The sequence below is a fragment of the Dermacentor albipictus genome, chromosome 5, assembly GCF_038994185.2.
Source record: "Dermacentor albipictus isolate Rhodes 1998 colony chromosome 5, USDA_Dalb.pri_finalv2, whole genome shotgun sequence".
NCBI lineage: Eukaryota > Metazoa > Arthropoda > Arachnida > Ixodida > Ixodidae > Dermacentor > Dermacentor albipictus.
In genome coordinates, this window is record NC_091825.1 from 121,593,049 (window position 1) to 121,611,803 (window position 18,755).

Here is an 18,755-nt window from a genome sequence, read left to right on the forward strand (position 1 = left end):
GCGCGCTTTGTCTGAACCGGGAGCCCTGAATCATTCCGGGCGATTCGCGCACTTCGTCTGAACCGGGAGCCCTGAATCATTCCGGGCGATTCGCGCGCTTCGTCTGAACCGGGAGCCCTGAATCATTCCGGGCGATTCGCGTACTTCGTCTGAACCGGGAGCCCTGAATCATTCCGGGCGATTCGCGCACTTCGTCTGAACTGGGAGCCCGGAATCCTTGAGGGTGATTTGCGCGCCTCGTCTGAACCGGGAGCCCGGAATCACTGCGGGCGATTCGCGTGCTTTGTCTGAACCGGGAGCCCTGAATCATTCCGGGCGATTCGCGCACTTCGTCTGAACCGGGAGCCCGGAATCCTTGAGGGTGATTCGCGCGCCTCGTCTGAACCGGGAGCCCGGAATCACTGCGGGCGATTCGCGCGCTTTGTCTGAACCGGGAGCCCTGAATCATTCCGGGCGATTCGCGCGCTTCGCCTGAACCGGGAGCCCGGAATCCTTGAGGGTGATTCGCGCGCCTCTTCTGAACCGGGAGCCCGGAATCACTGCGGGCGATTCGCGCGCTTTGTCTGAACCGGGAGCCCTGAATCATTCCGGGCGATTCGCGCGCTTCGCCTGAACCGGGAGCCCGGAATCCTTGAGGGTGATTCGCGCGCCTCTTCTGAACCGGGAGCCCGGAATCACTGCGGGCGATTCGCGCGCTTTGTCTGAACCGGGAGCCCTGAATCATTCCGGGCGATTCGCGCGCTTCGTATGAACCAGGAGCCCGGAATTATTGCGGACGATTTGCGAGCCTCGCTGAGCCAGGAGCCCTGAATCATTTTTAGGAAGGCGGCAAAGGATAGCTTCGCTCTTGTTATTTAGGCTTGGTAGAAACGGCGGGACGCATGCATTTCCCTTACTATGGAGCGTTTAGAAAGGGACAAAAGCGCCGAATAATAAGACTTTCAGAAATGAAGATTTCAGAGGCTCAGTCTTTATTGAACAATCCGTGTAGTAACGATGGAAATTACAAAGTGAAGGCAAAATTCCTGCTAACCGCACTGTAACTGCCTTGCATTACAACGAACACCTGTGAAGGCTCCGTCTCAGGACTTTTACTGTTTCTTTATTTGGGTTAATGGCTTACCCATTGACATTAATTCAACTATTAGGTTTCTCGCTGATGAATTTGTTTTGTACCGCGTAAAACAAAATGCATAGGATACCCCACAGTTACAATCCGATATTGACAAAATTAACTCTTGGCGTAACACTTCGTTGGTAAACTAAACATTTCTAAATGTAAAGTAATGAGGGTATCTCGTCTTTCCAGGATGCTTAACGATGCCGTTCATACATGAAATAAGACAACGCTGACCGCCGCTTCTTCCTACAAATTTTTAGGTTTCTATAAGCGTACGGTTTTTCTTTGAAATTTGCATGTAACTTACGTGTCTGACGTGTCTGACGTAGTTTGTAGCAGTTGCTACGAACGGGTGGATGTCTCATTTTCCCTTTATTCAACTTACGTGTCTACATTGTTAAATAATTTACACCCTTAGAAGTGGAAAAGGATGTAAATGCGTCTACAACTCACACTCTTAGAATGTGATTTACATAACTGACACCCTAAGGGTGTGCGTTATAGAAACATTTACACCCTTTTTCACTTTTAAGGGCGTAAATTATTTTACAGTGATAGTAACGTTAACCGCATGCTAGGATATATCTACACTGAAAGTTTTCCTTTGTTCCTTCCAGCCTTAATATTACACTTTACAATTTCTTTGTAAGATCTAAATCAGAGCACACGTCTTCTATTTGGGATCCCACTAGACTCACTTTAACACTCTTGAAGCAGTATATATACAACACCCAGCGGACCGCTTAATACTTTCCAATTCTTGCCGTACTGCCAGTTTTTCTCCAATGAAAGCTGATCTCGACTTGTCTGTCCTGCTAGCGCGTCACAAATGGTTCCGCTTAAGTCTGTTCCGCATGTTTTGTGATATTACTTCAACTTTGAATGGGCTTTGATCAGCTCCTGCTTGAATCGCACTACATTTCGTCTCGTAATGAACACCACATTAAAGTTAGTGTAACCCCATATCGCAGTAAATATATGTTGATTTATTTCATCCCCAGGGCCAGCAGTGAAAGGAACCACCTTCCTTCTGCGATTGCTACCCTCAAATTTTGTTACTGATATATTGTAACTTCGCTATCCTCTGTGATGCCTTCAAGGCCACGAGAGCATGAAAAATAAATTAATTAATAAACCCTCTGAATGGCAACACGTAGACGGGGGGGGCGGGGGGGGGGGAACACGACTGAAAGACAGCTCGGGAGCATATCAGAATATATATATATATATATATATATATATATTTATATATATATGCTATGATAGAAGATAGTTATAAGCAGGCTGCATCCTACACAGTGTCACGGCGTGGTTTGTGCACGCGACTTGTTTGTGCCGGGTCTTGGTGACAAGGACAATAGCCACTCACATTGACGTTGGGGTAAAATTGAACCCCTTGCATTCTCAGTGTAGCTCCACTTCGGTACAGCGCGCCGGGTACGGCTGCACACGACTCCTTTTGGTCAATGCACTATCATACTCGACGGGATGCTCCAAGTGGCGCGTTCCGTTATCTATAGGGCGAGAGAATCGTGTGTTTTACAGCGAAGCTGTATACCTCTACACCCCGATGCGTTTGTCGAGTCCGCGGGCAAAAACTCAACCAATCACAGCGGGAGGCGCGCGCCGCGTGCGCCTCTGGTTTGCTTGCTGCAGACCAGATGGCGCTCGCCTCCGCGGCAGCGGCGGCGCCGGCCGTGCAGGGGTAAGAAAAAAAAGAACCAGAAAGCTCACCTTCGCGCATAGCGTTCACCGCAAACGTTTCCCGGTAAAGATTACGGTTGCATAAGCTGCAGTTGCCGGGAAGCGGCAACTGCAGCAACTGTAAACAGGAACAATGTCAATGTGCACAATGGCATCGTGCTCAGGCTCGGCAGGACCCAGTTCAAGGCTACGTCACATTTGTCTATAGGCCAGGTCAGGTGATACCACAGCTTCGCTGGCAAACCACCTTCCCAGCGTAGATTAAAGCCAGTGCCCCCCCCCCCCCCCCACCCTCCTCGTTTTCTCGTAATGTTTCCAGCTAGTGGCTAACTTGGTCTCGTGCTTTGGGCCGGTCAGTCAAATATATCGATTTAAAAAAAGTAACGTGGCGTTAATGATTATATACTTAAACGACATTTAATTACTATATGATTACGAGTACCGACAAGAAAATGTAAAGGCCAATCATCCTACTATATATACGTTTCTTTAGTGTAGCCTGCATGTGCAGCGCCTTGGAATGAAATTGTGTAACTTTGACATGTTTAGCAGCAATCCATCAATACTCTTCATCGACATGGGGATGCACACTTGCATACAGTACGCGAGGAAACGAATAGCTCAACCTTGGATCGCGTATGACGTGCATCACAGTGTTTGCGGCACTGCCCCGCACGCCGTCACTGTACACACAGTTTGAACCAACCTTCACAAATACTTTTTTTTTAAGTATGTATAAACGCTGGTTTGCGCAGCAGTCGGGAGTGTGAGACCCGACTGCTCTAGGAAGGCACAGATAGTAGCACTGTGTGCGGTGAAAAGCAAATATGGAACGACTTACACACCTCGCCATGGTAGAATCAACTAAGCTCTCAACCGCCTCTTCTTGTAGCCTTCACTGAAGGTGAGGCGAAATCAACTGTTCTGTCTTCGTCTTTGGGTGCATAGGCCAACACCTGCCGTTGAAGCCTCTGCTTATTAGTCGAGTCGGCGGGACACCGCTCAAGTCGCACTTCGAATCGATTCTAAAGACAGGCTCGAATAAAGGGAAAATCAGACATCCGCCCGTTCGTAGCAACTGCTACCAAGGAAACCCATACGGGTTCCTCGAAAGAAAAGCCTCATAATTTAAGAAAAAGAAAACGACGTAAAGACAGGCTCTTACTGCAACGAAGATATCTACACTGCCACTTGTTGATACCATCTCATTTCATCTTAAGTATTATATAGCTTCGTCATGTGGATAAGACGATGATGATAGGAGCTCAGCCATCGCGCTCTCATCATTCCTTTCCTCTAGTTGCCCTATATACGCTGCTATTCAGCACACATGTGCGAGTAAGTATTGACGAACTCAGTTCACGACGATGAACACCTTTCGTAACACGTGTATAGAACACCTTGAGTGGCAAGTTATTTTATGATTACCACCGGGAATCAGTGCGCGAATAATATAGCTCTTCCTGTTGTAATATCCTTCACTCTCATTTGCGCAGTAGATTCCCCTGATAATGGCGAATTAACTATATAGCTCCTGAGTATGTTTCTCACAAACGCGTATTTCTTCGACAGCGGGCTCTTAGAATTTCGTGTGCGATCTCCGCCCTTCTTTTCGTCTTTACTTTCCCTTTCCCTTCCCCTAGTGCAGGGTAGCAAACCGGAGGCCCTAACTGTGGTTAACCTCCCTGCCTTTCTCTCATTTGCATCTCTCTCTCTCTCTCTCTCTCTCTCTCTCTCTCTCTCTCTCTCTCTCGTGTGCGATACTCCTTGCTTCCGTTCGCGCCGTAATTTTCCACGATAACATTTTAGATCCTATCCGTAGGTTTACTATGGGCTGCAGCACATGAGCACAAAGTCGAACAGGAACAATTGGACAGTGTGCACGGTTCGTTATACATACCGTCAGAACGGCCTTCGTGGAGCAGTGACTGCGTATCGTTGACAGCCCATTGGAAATACTACTGCAGTAGTAATGAGCTTGTCTATTGTGCTCGAGAAATGCAGAGAAAATGGGGCGGGGGCCGCATTAAAGGCATGCGTATACCCGGCGGTGACGCTGATGACATGGCGCTGTCAATAGCCAGCGGTTACCATTCATCTCGATCTCGCGTTCGCAATTCTAGGCCACGGCCGCAGGGGAAAAAAAAAAGAAGACGTCATACCCGTGTAGCCTAATGTCGTCACGCGCACAACTCCCCCGGTAAAAGCTTTAATTTACTTCTCCGCTCGGCTTAACTACACCCGCGAGCGACAGCAGTTATGGTACGTTAAAATCGCAAACGCGCATCCACCGTAGGGACAAAGTGACGGGCGTACGAGACCGAGTGCACGAGCAGAATAACAATAAATAACGAAACCGGGTCAAGTTTGGCCGGATGGCACATATGCACTTAACGCTAGCTGTCCGCATAGGTCCCAATAGAATGATCGCCGGGCAAAGGGAATCGCATTAGGCGCTTCGAAGCTCTTGTCAACGCCGAAGGTCGGAACTACCGAGGCGTTAAAACGGGTCCACCTTATAGGATTAATACGGGCACGGCGTGTATGCAGTGATGAAACAGAAGCGCCGCGCACGGCGATTTCAATAAGCGGTGCTGCTGCGCTCCTTTTGAGACGGGCGGGTGCCACAGAGCGTTCTCGGTTGCAGTCGTTCCAAGGACGCGGCGGACCCGTTTTAATCCGTTGGCTTTCGAGCGCCCCATGTCACCGCTCTTCGTATATATACCACTGTACACGACGCTGTATAACATAGCCCCCGCGCATAACAGAGGTCCGCGCTAAGCGCGGGGCGTCACAATAGACGGCACGCATTCCACGGGTGCAGATCGAGAGGCAGGAACGCAATTTTCGCTCTTTCTTCGAGCTGTCTTTATGCGGGGCTGTGTGAAAGGAAGGAACCGCCGCCCGTGTGCTGCCTCGTTTTTGTTCTTGTTTTTTTCTAGAGCGTGCTACGACGGCGGGCAACGATGTCGACCCGAGACACTCTCGGTGCTCTTCAATCTTGCTTCGTAGCGCGAGATAAGACCCTTCGAAAAATCCGCGATGGGGGCGTGCAGGCGGATCGCGAGAGATCGTTAACGAGGAAGGATTTCCCCGGCGGAAGGTCATCACACGCGCACCGTTGCGATCCCCGCGGCCGCCCCGGACTGCAAGGCGATGGCGGTAGCGGCACCGCGGCGCAATTAAAAGGTATACACTCCGCCGACAACGTCGTATAGTCGGCTCGGCGTTCCGTGCTCGAGAGAGTATGAATTTTTGATTTCTCTCTTTCTTTATTTCTCGGCGTAGAAGGGGATGGACGCAAGCAAGCAAGGCCGTCCGTTATGCCTTCGTCTTCTCGGCACTCTTTCGTACATCGCGCGCGGCTAGCGGTTCCTTTGTTGCGGCGCCTGCCGTGGCCAAGGCGCACGTTTTGCAAGTGTACACGGCGGGCGGAGGGAAGTCACAATACGTACAAGGGGGGGCCCCCCCTTGCTGCTGCCGTTACACGGTGATGCGCGCTAGACGCAGTGTCGTGTTTGCGCGATTACAAGCCACCTACTTAGTGGGCGGCGAAAGTGCGTACGCGCGAAAAAAATTGTGAAGTGGGAGTCAATTGGTATTTAAGTGGGCGGACGGAGGAGACGTCGTGCTAAAGCGCGCGCGCTTTGAAGACGGCACATGAGTCACTATAGTAAAGACGCTTCGCATTCACTTTCTTAGTTTCGTTTTTCTTTATCGCTGTCTTTACCCTTTTTCTTTTATTTCCAGTTGTGGTGGCGGAGATTAGGAGGCCGCCAAAGAAACTCCTTGGGAAAGCTTCGGGAGCCGCGCTTTTCCGCTTGCGCTCCGACTGCTTGCAACACGGTTGAAACGCGTCTCGCAAGGTTAGCGGTGTTTTCACCGCAAAGCAAGAACGCTATACCAAAACTGACACGAATTGCGCGCTAATCGCGTTCGGCGCAGACCTCCCTAGCTCGACGAAAATAAAAAAAAAAAAGCAAGAGAAAAAGCTGGCTCTTCAACACGCAGCCCATTGAGGACAAGAAAGAAAGGAAGAAAGAGCGGATAATTACTACAGCCAAGGTGTCCGAAAATAGCACGTCAGTATTTGGCACAATAGCTTTATAATGGACGTTTAGGCGATAGTTCCGCGGTGTGCATGTCCCAAGGTACGCGAAATGCTGGAAAACACGAATTCTTCGTTTTGTTCGCGCTTCACCGCATTGAAAGGCGAAAAAGCAGCGGCAATATAGCGCAGGCAGAGTGTTCAGGTGACACTAAGGAACACTATTAAGTCACATAGGCAGACTACATGCTTCTGAAATTGCAAATATGTCCGACCGACCGTGCCTGAGTACTAGTTTGGTATGCCAGAAAGGTAATTTGATGCGAGTTGTATCCTTGGGTGGGTTGGTAATACACGAGCAGCAAGAAATTTTAACGCAGGAGTATGAAGCGATGGCGATGGGGCCAAGAAGAATTGAATTCTGGGGTTTTACGTGCCAAAACCACGATTTTATTATGAGGAACGCCGTAGTCTGGAGGAATAAAACACGTTGTGAGGCTACTTGGTGCATAGCTTTCAAAAGGTGAAGGACCAACAGTGACAGCACACTAAGAATAAGGAACAAAGAAAGACAGGACAAGGCGCTATCCTTGTCCTGTCTTTGTTCCTTCTTAGTGTTCTGTCACTGTTGGCACTTCATCTTTTGAAAGTCTGGATGACTCCGGATCCATTTCGACCACCAGGGGATCTTTTAACGTGCCCCCAAAGCACGGTACACGGGCCTATTAGCATTTCGCCCCCATCGAAATGCGGCCGCCGCGGTCGGGATTTGACCCCGCGACCTCGTGCTTAACAGCGCAACACCACAGCCGGCCACCGTGGCGAGTGAGGCCAAGAAGACAAAAGACAGCTTGCATCGGCCAGAAGGCGTTACCCCGCCTTCATTCATCACCCCAGAGGGCATTTACAAGACGTTCTCGTTTAATCACCCCAGCGTCGCCGGTCGGTGGGGGGCCCACTACGTGGCGTCTCTAAGTACGACAGTGCGCCAGATCGGATCCATGCTATACGCCTGCTCCTTCCGAGCCCACTCGAGAATTCGGGGACAGCTGACTCTGCCTCTCTTAACCCACCCCATCCCTTCTCCTGCTAGCAACAGCGCAAAATGTAGACAAGAGACGAGACAAGAAGACACCACAAGCGCTGTTTTTTTTTTTCCCCCAGCGCTTGTGGTGTCTTCTTGTCTCGTCTCTTGTCTACATTTTGCGCTGTTACTAGCAGGATGGAAAACCAACAAGCCCAAGCTGCTATTCTAGCGAAATCCTTTCTCCACCGTACCGCATAAGAGCGCAAATAAGTAGAAGAAACGACTTGCCGATCAACCAGCGTCGACTACACACCGGCCGCTAGTGGATGCGAAGAAAACGAGACGCCGCAGCAACCCACGCGTCGTCGCTCGTCCGAGTGCATAAGCATAGCACAAGCAACGAGCTTTTCCGAGCTCAAGCTCACGAATGTTCCAGCTGCCGATCCGGATCGCACGCATTTCCGGCAGTCAGACGCGGAGCATGCGCACTTCGACGTTTTCACATCTGAGACGCTCTTGTCTCGTGATAAGCGACCGGGGGCCGTCGTGGCGAGCACTTGTCATCGCGTCCCAATCCCGTTTTGCTCGTCCTGGCCTGTGTGTTCCGGCGTTGCGTCTCAACTCTGGAAAGCTTCGGCGCAAGATGGCCGCGCAAGAGCTTGTGTTGCGCCTGCGTTGTCTGCTCGACCTCGTACCCCCCTCTCTACTATAGTGCTCTAACAATTTTCACTGTGCTATGTGCTCTCTCTCTCTCCCCCTTCCCCATCTTTCATCACCCCCATCCCTCTCCCATGTGTAGGGTAGCAAACCGGTTAAGCTAAACTGGTTAACCTCCCTGCCTTTCCTTCTCCACTTTTTCCTTCCTTCCTTCCTTCCTTCCTTCCTTCCTTCGCTGTTCCATGTCAGAAAAAGGAGCAAGAAAACGAAGGTCGAGTATTATGTCCACGCCATACTGAAATCTCCACCCTATAGCCGCTTGTGACGTCATACATGTCGGCGCGGCGCTGTCCTAAACTATAGATAAGCGTTATTCGGAAGGTAACGAAAACATAACCTGAGCGCTCCTCTGAACTTTTCTGAGCGCGTAAAGAAATCTAAATAAGTGAAAATGGAAAAAAAGAAGCTGTGAAATCCGCATCGTCGCAAAAACGTCGTCAGGACCCCGGTTCTGACGCGGAGAAAGAAGCAGTTTGGTCTTTTCCAAAGCTTTTCACTAAAGCAGCCCTCTTCAGCAGCCCATAAAAGCAATGATTCTTAACTTCAAGCCACCACAGACCCTTTACAAGAGAGAGAGAGAGAGAGAGAGAATTTTAATGCCAGGAATGTGGAGAGCTCGGCCTAAGCCAATCAAGTAACCCATAGTGATTTTGTTTTCTCTCGTTCTCTGTTTTGTTAGCAAAATCATGGTGACAAAGACAGGTGTAAACGTCAGTTACAACTAACACGATGCTACAGTTGCAACTGCTATATAGCGCTATGTTTTGAGTGTTCTGTGTTTCATTCGCAATATACCGCAAGTGGTTATGTTGGTGGTCATCCATGCACTGCAGTGGCTTATGGCTGCGGCGTTCCGCTGCTGAGCAAAAAGGTCGTGGGGTCGATTCCCAGCCGCTTTCCGATGGGGGCGGTACACAAGTATACGCTGGTGTATCGTACTTTTGGTTTCACGTTAAATAAACCCCAGGTGGTCAAAATTAATTATGAGTCCTCTCACAACGGCGTCCCCGATATCCCATGCACTTGGCAGCATCGGGACATTAAACCCTGAAATTTCTTACGATGATGCCCATAAACGTGCTATTTGACGCCGAGAATCAAGGTGACGCCCAGTGTACATTGATGGCATGCAGGTCGTGGTCGGAAATACGCCTCTACATCAACCTGCCGTCGAGTGATCGGAGACTCGTGTCAGGATTGGGGGCTCAATCTCGTCGCTCGTGATCCGTTGTCAAGATTGGAGTCCGGCATGAATTAGAAGGCAGCTGGCCCATGCCGTCGTCCAACTTATCCCCGCTGAGGACGTTGATGAAGGGAAGGACTGCTTCTCATCGAGAACGAGGAATATGGGGTTATTTACAATATTTATATCAGTCTAACATGACTGCTTCAAAGAGAGTGTCAATCCAACATGACTGCTCAAGAGAAGTGTGTCGAGCATTCGCACTACAGCAGTTCGGTCCTCACTCGGTCCTCCCGCGATACAAGGTGACGCGAACGTTCGTTTACTCATTGTAAATTCGCCGCCGCCCCGCAGAACAGTTTACGCACACAGAGGCACACACATTCCAATGTTCGGAGCCGACGTCAGAGGGGAGCCGTTCCGGGTAGCTCGGAGCCATTCTGGGTAGCTCGTTGTCCTGCGTCCCGGTCGGCGCGTGGGAAGCAACAAAAAACGGCTTTCCCGCGGCAGCTCGCGCATGCGTAGCAGATCAGGTCCGCGCTGGGGAGTTCGGGCACCATAGTTCGTCCGCCGAACTCATTCCGTCACAACGACGATGGGGTTAGATGATGGCGGCGGTTTTCAGCACAAAGCCCGCTTCATCGAACGCATCCTAGCTGAAGCGACGGAGAGTGGGGGATGCGCGTCTTGTTCCCCAGTCGTAATTTGGTGGCAATCCTGCATTGCAGCTCGCCATTCTTAGCACTCGCGGTAAGCGCCGACAACGCGAAACTTCACAAAGACAGATGGCTATATAGAAATGTTTCGCCATGTCTTGTCGTTCACTTTAATCGTTGCAGGACGGTCGTTAAGTCTATATCGAGCGACGATCGCGAACACCCTTGAGCAGTCATGAGGATCTCTTGAACACCGATGTGATTTACTAGCGCCTGAATGTGTGCATGCTACGAGCTGACTGGACAATATCGACGACCGCGAACTTTCACTGAAAGCCTGGCAGCACGGTATCATCATCCCAGAGAGCCGGACGAGCGTTTCTGCAGTACTTATGTGGAGCCCGTAGATGAGAGTTAGGCTTGCGACGTGCTGCCTGACTGTGTGCGTGTGAGACTTCTAAAATATTTAATTATAGGGTTTTACATGCCAAAACCACTTTCTGATTATGAGGCAAGGCGTAGTGGAGGACTCCGGAAATTTCGACCACCTGGGGTTCTTTAACGTGCACCTAAATCTAAGTACATGGGTGTTTTCGCATTTCACCCCAATCGAAGTGCGGCCGCCGTGGTCGGGATTCGATCCCGCGTCCTTGTGCTCAGCAGCCCAACACCATAGCCACTGAGCAACCACGGCGGGTATGTGTGAGAATTATTAAGGTAGAAAAAAAATCTCAGACATCAGCCTGAATCAAAATTCTGGCCTACGACTCAACATTGGGGAAGGGAGACGGGAGTAAAAAGAGAGGGAGAGGGAGGGAGATAGGTGTTGGTGATGATGGTGAAGATGGTAGTGAGTGAACCTTGAACAGCAGACTCTTCAAAGGCTAGACATGCTGTGATTTGTCTATAATGCAATAACGGCAGTAATACACCTGTAGTTGATCTCGTTTGCACATATTTCGGAGCAATAGCGCCAGCATGGGACAAATAACAGGACGGCTCAGTGTCCCGTGCTTCGTTGTTCCGCGTCTCGTGTTGGCGCTTCCCCGTCTACCCCAGTGCAGGGTAGCCTACCGGGCTCATTATGGTTAACCTCCCTGCCTTTCCCTTATGACTTCTTTCTCTCTCTCTTTCACTCTCTAGTGCACGTAATCCGTATGAACTCTTGCCTCTCATTTCTCTCTTTATCGCTCCCACCTTCCGTTCCCAGCGTGTATGTAGAGTAGATTAACTATACTCCATAACTCACTGCACTCTATAACTAGAGTAGTCAACTGGGCAATGCCTAGTTAACACACCTCCTTTTACTTAACTGTATTTTCGCCTTTCGTTTTTCCTCTGAGCAATGGAGGTCCGCTGACAATCATATTACGAAGAAAAAAAAAGGCACTACAAACACCGTTTTGTCTTCTCGGGTTGGATATGATTGATCCTAATCTGCTGTCTCTGGGAGTCTCGACTCTTAATTGGACACTGTTACAGGAAGATTCGCGCTGCCATCCGGGGTTTTCTTGCGTCGCCAGTGCGATTAAAAATCCGGATTCTGACTTTAAATTTCATCCTCTTTCTATGAAATTAAGCCCAAATTGTACGAATTTTATAGTTTTTTATTTATTCCTTCGCCTTCATAAATTAATTCTCTCGAATATTCTTGTTCCAACCCACTTACATTCTCGACTTTCGTCTAGCTGATTCCTCTTAAGCCTCTTGTCTCTGAATTTTATTTCTAACATACAACACTCGGTTCTTGGCCAATCCCCCAAAGCGGTTACATGCGCCACTAATGGAAAGGAGGCCCGACCTCCACTGGTTGAGAAACTCTGTGCGCCAGCATACGTCGACCGCTGGCTCCCACCGTCCGCACCGTATAGGCACGTCGGTTACGAAGTGCGATGCTTACCATCGCGTTACTTACGCGCCATACCCGACCACGTCGCTCCTACGGCAAGTCAATATAGGGATTTAGTAAAGCAATGAAGGGGGCTAGTTGGTGAACGTTCATGGTTATATTGCGCTCAGTTTTACAAAGACGATATTAAGAAAGGACAGGACGTGGACGGACGTAGCGCAAACTACCAACTGTTTAATAATGTTAAATAACGCGCTTATATACAAGGAGATATGGCGCGAGGGGGGGGGGTATGAAAGATATGACAAGTTCACGGAATGTGATCATAGTTCGGGTCAGGCATACATGGTTCACTGGCACCCGTTCGCCCTGGCAAACTCAACCTCAGCTTTGATAAGCGCGATGGACGGAGTGCTTACGCACATTTCTTTTTCTTTTGCTATCGTAAGCGCCTCCCATATTTCTCCAATATAGGGATGATGCGCTATCGTAACGACCGCGCAAGGTTGCACGAGCGCGTCCGCGATGCGAACAACAATAAGCCGCATCACATCTCCTTCCTCCTCCTCCTCCTCCTCCTCCTCGACCTCCGTGGCCGAAAACGGCGCATCGCGCACACGCTGTACTCCGCGATGGCGTTGGTGGTCGTACAGAACTCTGCGCCTACGAGACCTGTGCAGGAGCGGCGGCGGGGTGGGTTGTTTACAGAAGGAAAAGAGACGCTGCTTTGGCTCTAGCTCGATGACAGAGGGCGGCGGAAGAAGCGCCCGCGGGCGCGATGGTGTCGTCGTCGTCTTCGGCGCAAGAATATATTGTGAGCCGAAGTGGCATTTGAAAGGGGAGCCCTGCGAACGCTTTTATTGCGATAGCAATTGTATGGGCACTCACTCCTCAGGCGAATTTTCTCGCGCGCGATAGAGAACGTGCAATGGAGCTTTTGAAGTTCGGTCTTGCTTTGCTGCAGCCTATGCAAATCCCCACGATATATTACAGCCTATAGACCGTGGCTAACGTCTATTAGGATTTTCGTTATAGCCGGCTTCCCTCTCTTTCTGAAAGAACGTTCTAGCTATAACAACTACATTTTTTCGCAAGTTCCTTCGACATATTTTGCTGATTCAGCGACATAGATTCAGACATAAGTGCACTCAGGCTGCTGTTGAGCAAGACGTCGCGCGTTTCGTTTTCTGGCCGCGCCGGCGACATTCGCAAGTGGGCGGGTGCAAAAAAACACCGTAAACGTACTAACACGTAATTTGTTAGCTTGTTAGGTTACTTGTTTGCTTAGCTTATAGTTCGACGCCATCCTTACCGCTGCAAGCGCGGCAGCTGTAGCGCAAGCACATCAGTAAAAACCAAACGCCTCGATAACAAACTGGCTTCTCTAAACGCCGCCCGTGAAGTATACACTATACTGCATGCGTCCGGCTCACGGTGTGTCTTCCACCGCGGTCCGGCTCGAAAAAAAAAAACCTGCTGAAAGTCGATTGCGTCGATGAGTTTGAAGGGAGGGAGGAAAGCTACCGTCTTCCGCTCGAAGTGTCGAGTGCTCGGACGACCCGACCTCCCTTGTTAAAGGGTCACCGAATGTGCGAAACAGGAGTGACCCACGGACGCACGGTCCTTCGGGCCGTTCGATGCGAAAAAGTCGCCCTTAGGTTGCAACGCGGCGAGCGTAACGCCGGTTGGCGCGTCTCTACCGCGCAACGTCGTGCACGAAACGCTGACAAACATACATCGTGCAGAATTCAGGACGCCGCACGGCGTCCCCGTTTCTCTCTTTTCTTTTTGTTTTCCTTCCTCGTCTACCTTTGCAAGTTGCCGCGTCACTTTTGCTCTCGATCATATGCATACACGCGGTTCCCGCGCGGTGCATTACAGCCGCCGCTTGTCGGCGAGTGACACACGAGACCCGCGCGTCCTGTACGACGGCCCGCGTCACGTGAGCGGCCGGCAAGATCGAGAGGTTCGGAAGAGGCCGGGGAAAGGGCGCGTAGCGGTGGCATGTGCCGGTCGCCGGGCAATCTGTCTCGCGTGTGTCCGTGTCTGTTGCCTGCCATAGATCACGCAGTTCATACGTCGGCAACGTTCCCACGCGGGCCCTGCAGCGCGGCTTTGCTGCAGTGCTCGGTGGCGGCGGAGCGCGCGAGAAACTGCGACGCGTCCGTTCCCGGCGTAATTATGCGCTGTTCGTCCGTGTCGCGCAGGCGACGCCCGCGCTACAATGCCGGACATGATAGGACAGTGGTGTCCCAGCGTGCGACGAAGTTTTAGACGGATGCGGCTACGCGCGTTCCACGGATAAGTGCGGACAGTTAGTTGTTTGAGCACACTCGCAACCGCATTTGTTTGTACACGCTGCGGCGGTGTCTCTGCGAAAGCGTATTGAGAAGACAAATGATAGAACGACGGAAGGAGCGCTGCTCGACTTCGTTGGCAACGCCGGACGGAGAGGCTTTTGTGCGACCACTCGTTCGCTTAATTGCGGAGGTTTGCAGCGAGCGCTTGATAAACGAACTGTCCCGCGTCTTTCAACTGGACGGCGTTTGTTTCGAAACGGTGCAGGCGTAAGCGGAGAGTTGCAGCCGCCTATAGATTATCGAGCGCACTTGCAAAAGAAATTCGAAAGTATTTGGCCCGACATCCTAGCACCAGAACTCGCGTTTTAATTTGTTCGTTCTTCAGAAAGTGGTCAAGACCACCCGAATGGCCTTTCTGCTTAGATTATCTTTTCTTCTTTAGCAGCTCCTTAAGCCGGAGTATGATCGCTCTTACACTGTAGTACGCAGACGAGAGCGGCGTTGCGGAAGGCTCCAGATTATTTATCTCGGACCGCCTGCGGATTGTTGGAGCGCACCTATAGAGCGTGTGTGTGTGTGTGTGTGTGTGTGTGTGTGTGTGTGTGTGTGTGTGTGTGTGTGTGTGTGTGTGTGTGTGTGTGTGTGTGTGTGTGTGTGTGTGTGTGTGTGTGTGTGTGTGTGTGTGTGTGTGTGTGCGTGCGTGTGTGTGTGTGTGTGTGTGTGTGTGTGTGTGTGTGTGATTTCTTGCATTACACCATCGGAAGGCCGGCCACTGCAACCCCCAATGGGTGAAAGCCGCCACGGTGCCCTTGGCAACGGAGTGTCATAAACACAGAGTCACTGCAAAGGGACAGAATCATTGCAGTTTCACCAAAGTGCGTATAACACAGCAGTCATTGCTAGCCGTGGATTCGCGCATCCGAATCCCAGTAAAGCATCCCCGCAGTGCGTTGAAAGAAGACGCCTTCCTACAAGTACGTGTAGTAGGCAGACCGTAATCGCTTTGAAGGAGAAAGTATCCCCTCCAGTTCTGCGATATTATAAAGCTGATGGCCTACGTTTGCGGGCCCTGACATGTGCTCGAATCTGTCTGCGCGTACGTAGCGGACGCCTTTAAATCTGGCTTCTCCGCATTATGAGACATCGTGCGGAGAAGCCAACTTATATTATTCTCTTCATCCAATTGCAATTCCACGGGCCGTTCGTTTGAAGATGGCAATAATAAGCGCGGTCATAAATAAATAGTAGACAAAGACCCTACATCTCTTACGGAACCGCGGTCCTCTTAACTATTGAATAGGAGTTCAAGCCACACTCGACTACGCCAGCAGCAAATACCTGACATGTGCGCGATGAAAACACGCATGATACTTCACCGCACAGCTATACGGTGCATGTACCGCACACTGAACGCTGACGATAATAACAGTGTAGAGAAACTGTTTGTTTCGAAGTGACACCAGCATGCGTACCGAACAGGCGAGCAGAAGTTTACTGACGTAAAGTGCAAGTACAGGTACAAACAGTTCATAAAAAAAAAAACAGCAGCGCGCGAAGCCCACTGCGTTCCTCAAACAGGTACGCCGAACGTTATGTACGCACACAGGTTTCTGAAGTGCTAGCAGGGCGTCGACCACTTGTTTGGAAAAAGTTTATTTCAACAAGAGACGATACGAACACTGAATGACAATCACGGCATAATTCCACCAGGACGATAGCATACACAAATAACGAAGCATTGTATACGCCGCACGTTTTCAAAGTACTGTCCGAGTCCTCACTCACTAACATAGAACCACATAGACCCACAGAAAGGCACAGTTACACATAAACTAATTGTCACATGCACAACATGACGTTCAACATATGCAGCGTACACAACGGTCGTGTGCAATGATGATGTGACAGAGACACTTTACATAATTTAAAAGAACATCTTCAATGTGGAAGAGAAGTACAAAGGCCTGTCGAAAGTTTAAAGGCATCAAAACCGATTCGGTGGTTTTCGGCTACCAGACTTGCTCAACTGGACTCGTGGATCCCGTTTCCATTCCGTTTTTTTTTCCGAGGGCTCAGTAACCCTCACCTTTTCCTCTCTCCTCTCTGGATCCGTCAGTGCCAGATGACTAATCACGCGAAGGAAGCCGATTTGCAAACAGGCGTGGGAGTAAATAAAACATAATAGAAAAAATAACGAGACGCTCAAGATTCGGAGACGCCGAAACACCACCCGCGTCGTTGAGCCGATGGTTGAGAAATAATAATAATATTTGGGGTTTTACGTGCCAAAACCACTTTCTGATTATGAGGCACGCCGTAGTGGAGGACTCCGGAAATTTTGACCACCTGGGGTTCTTTAACGTGCACCTAAATATAAGCACACGGGTGTTTTCGCATTTCGCCCCCATCGAAATGCGGCCGCCGTGGCCGGGATTCGATCCCGCGACCTCGTGCTCAGCAGCCCAACACCATAGCCACTGAGCAACCACGGCGGGTGTTGAGAAATCACCGTATATCCTTTGAATACATTACAGAAGCCTACATATTCGTACAATCTTTTTTTTTATTCTTCATTTAACGATGCTGTCCGAGAAGGAAGCGAAGAAACTAACCTGTCGCTAATTACGCGAGCACAAAGCAGCACCGAGCATACTAAGAGCTGGCATGTATTTGAATAGAGAACAGTGCCGGGGTTAACAGCTCATGCGTCGTAAGAAAATTACCAGGGTTTCAAACACCTACCCAACGAGCCGACACTGATCGAAGACAAAGGAAACGGGGAGATATAATCGTGTGTTCGGGAATGGAAGCTTAATAACACGTTAGTTATTGTAGTTCTTATTTGTTTTATATAAGATACTCGTGAAAGATACTGAGCTCGCGTGGAAATATAACATTCCACCGTATTTGCTTCGACAGCACGGAATCCAGCTTACCTTTATTTTAACTTAACCGCCCAATTATTCTTTGCATTCTTTGTTTCCTCTGAACGCGTTGGCTGATTCAGTAATAGCTAAAAAAATGGATGCGTTCGAATAGCGCATATTCTAATCGAAATGAAGAGAGAATACCTTTCCTTGCTCCCGAACGCAGAAAAAAATATGGATAAGATATTTAGAACTTGAGAAAAAGAAAACGTGGATATTTTGTGCAATACGTGCAACGCTGTTTCGGTGCCCGTTCAACTCGGCACCTCGAAGATGTGTCAAAAGTGAAAAACTCCCCACTTGTCACGCGTAAAAAGTTGTCTTCTCTCTCCTCTTGAACTAGCCGGCAGTCGCTTGATTGCAAACGTAGTATGTTGTTTCGTTTGTGTGGTTGCTCGTATGTGTTTAGTTATGCACGCGGAAAGCGGACAAGTATAGTGAAAGGCATTGATTGCTGTTGGTTCAGCGCTTAATTGTGTCTGCTTCTTGCCTTCTGTGTCTCGTCGTCGCGTTGCCACCGTGTGGCGCATGACTCAAGCTTACTCTCTCTTTGCTCAACTCACATACAATACAGTGCCGTATTCAGAGAGTACTTTGTCTCCAGCTATGCGCGCCAGGCTAACCCCGCCTGCTTCAACATCACCACGACCACCACCACCACCTACTTTGTCTCCAATGCATGCCTCAGTTGCGAGGCTGTCTACAACAACAAGCATGTCATCTGGGCTGGTGCGCGAGTTTAGCCTACAATACAGCAGTTTACTAACGCTACCCCTCTAGTAAGAAGTAAAAAACACGAGCATGCGCGGATCCAGAGGGGATGTCCGGATGCTCTGACCCCTCCAACACCCCCCCCCCCCCGCCCCCTTTTTAAAATTTGTGTGCGCAGCGCCAGCGTACTACGCGTGTCGAACTAATGAAGTTCTTTTTCCCAGCTGTTACTGTTCTTTTGCTCTGGATTATTAATTATTATTATATGTTTTGAACACATATATGCATTTAACAAAAAAAGGAAAGATAGGAGCAGGCTGACAACTATCACCGGAAGGGGCACAACGCCTGCCTACTCTTCGGAAGGGAGGTGACAGCAATACAGTTTGCTCTGAAGAGACAAGAAAGGTTTAAGGATTGTTGAAGAGAAGGCGTCAGCCTTACCCCCCCCCCCCCCCCCCCAGAAAAAAAGAAAATATCATTATCATGCATCGCCATCTCAATGTCAGAACC

General features: G+C 49.8%; 1 protein-coding gene across 1 annotated transcript in view; it reads right to left on the reverse strand.

Annotated features, from left to right (window-relative positions):
- Positions 1-8,329, reverse strand: part of LOC135911618 (adult-specific rigid cuticular protein 15.7-like) — a 112,936-nt gene extending 104,607 nt beyond the window's left edge. Inside the window, exon 1 of the mRNA XM_065443946.1 lies at positions 8,213-8,329. The gene's annotated coding sequence lies outside the window, so the exon portion shown is untranslated. The remainder of the gene's footprint in view (positions 1-8,212) is intronic.
- Positions 8,330-18,755: the final 10,426 nt, after the last annotated feature.